The sequence below is a fragment of the Trichechus manatus genome, unplaced genomic scaffold, assembly GCF_000243295.1.
Source record: "Trichechus manatus latirostris isolate Lorelei unplaced genomic scaffold, TriManLat1.0 scaffold00052, whole genome shotgun sequence".
NCBI lineage: Eukaryota > Metazoa > Chordata > Mammalia > Sirenia > Trichechidae > Trichechus > Trichechus manatus.
The window spans coordinates 16,978,096-16,979,643 of record NW_004443988.1 but is presented as its reverse complement, the minus strand read 5'-3'; the positions used below and the strand labels follow the sequence as shown (position 1 = coordinate 16,979,643).

General features: G+C 39.0%; 1 protein-coding gene across 1 annotated transcript in view; it reads left to right on the top strand.

The window, feature by feature from the left end:
• The window catches only part of WDR72 (WD repeat domain 72), a 355,433-nt gene that overhangs the window by 148,338 nt on the left and 205,547 nt on the right, over positions 1-1,548 (top strand). The gene's annotated exons all lie outside the window — the stretch shown is intronic.

The window sequence follows — 1,548 nt, the reverse complement described above, 5'->3', positions numbered from 1 at the left end:
GAAATGACCTAATTTCACCATCATATTTGAATGAGAGTTTTGCAGGATATATTATTCTTGGCTGGCAATTTTTTTCTTTAAAGGTTTTATATATGTCATCCCATTGCCTTCTTGCCTGCATGGTTTCTGCTGTGTAATCCGAGTTTAGTCTTATTGTTTCTCCACTGTATGTGACTTTTTGTTTTTCCTGAGCTGCTCTCAAGATTCTCTGTCTTTGGTTTTAGCGAGGGTGATTATGATATGCCTTGGTGATTTTCTTTTGGGGTCTATCCTATATGGGATTCGTTGAGCTTATTGGATGGCCCACTTTTCATCTTTCATGATATTGGGGAAGTTTTCTGTCGACAATTCTTCAATGATCCTCTCTGTGTTTTCTGTTTTCTCTCCCTGTTCTGGAACTCCATTCACTCACAGATTTTTGCTTTTGATTGTATCCCACATAATTCTCAGGATTTCTTCATTTTTCTTTGTTCATTTTTCTGAGTTTTCCTCAAACAGAGTTGTATCCAAGTATGTGTCTTCAATTTCACTGATCCTATTTTCCATCGTTTTAAACCTGCTCCTCAGCCCTTCTATGACACTGTTCATTTCTGAAATCTTGTTGTTTATCTTTTGGAATTCTAATTGTTGTGTTTTTATGATTTATAGTTGTAATTTTTTTTTACCATTTTGTTCTTGTATTATTTTCTTGAATTCTTCCATTTTTTGTCAGTATTTTCCTGAATTTGTCTTCCTTTCGCATGAATTTGTCTATTTTTTCCTCATTTTTGTCTGCTTTTTGCTTCAACTCTTGGATAATTCTGAATATTAGAGATCTGAATTCCCTATCAGTTAGGTCTAGTGCCTTTTCTTCTGCTGGAAGGTCATCTGGTGTTTTATTTTGGACGCCTACTGGACCATCCTGTCCTGTTTTTGTAAACGTTTTGCTATTGTCTGCTGTGTTAGGGGCATTCAGTGGTTATTTTCCTTGTTTACTGATTGTAGATGTGTTTGTTTTGTGCTGCTTTTTTCTTTTATTTGGTTATGCCTGAGCAGGCAGGCTGTGTGTTCTGTGTTTTTTGCTCATCTGTGAGCATGAGACTTTTCACCTCCTTCCCCAGTGGGCAGGGTCAGTCACTCAGGTATGGTACAGCACGGCAAGTCCAGCTGAAGAGGAGTTGCTGGGATGGTTTGTTTGTGGCACGTACCAGGGCTGACAGTGTGGACTGGGAATCAGTGCAGGGCAGGTTCCAGTCGGCCATGTCTGTGCTGCTTGGGAGTGTGATGTTCAGTGCACAGTGCCGGTAGGCAGGAAGGAGGGGGTAGATTGTGATGTGTGGAGCTAAAATGGGTATCAGAAAGATGAGAGAGAGAGGAACAGGAGGAAAAAACATACACAAACAAAAAAGAGTGCTAAGGGAGCTTGCTATTGGAGTGGAGAGATGAGAGACTGAGAAATGAGGACAAAAATGAAAAAAAGATAAAGGGTAAAAGAAAAAAATGAATAAACCAAGAAACTGCACATGAAGAAAGACAAACAGGGAATAAGACAGAAGAAAAGAAAACAAA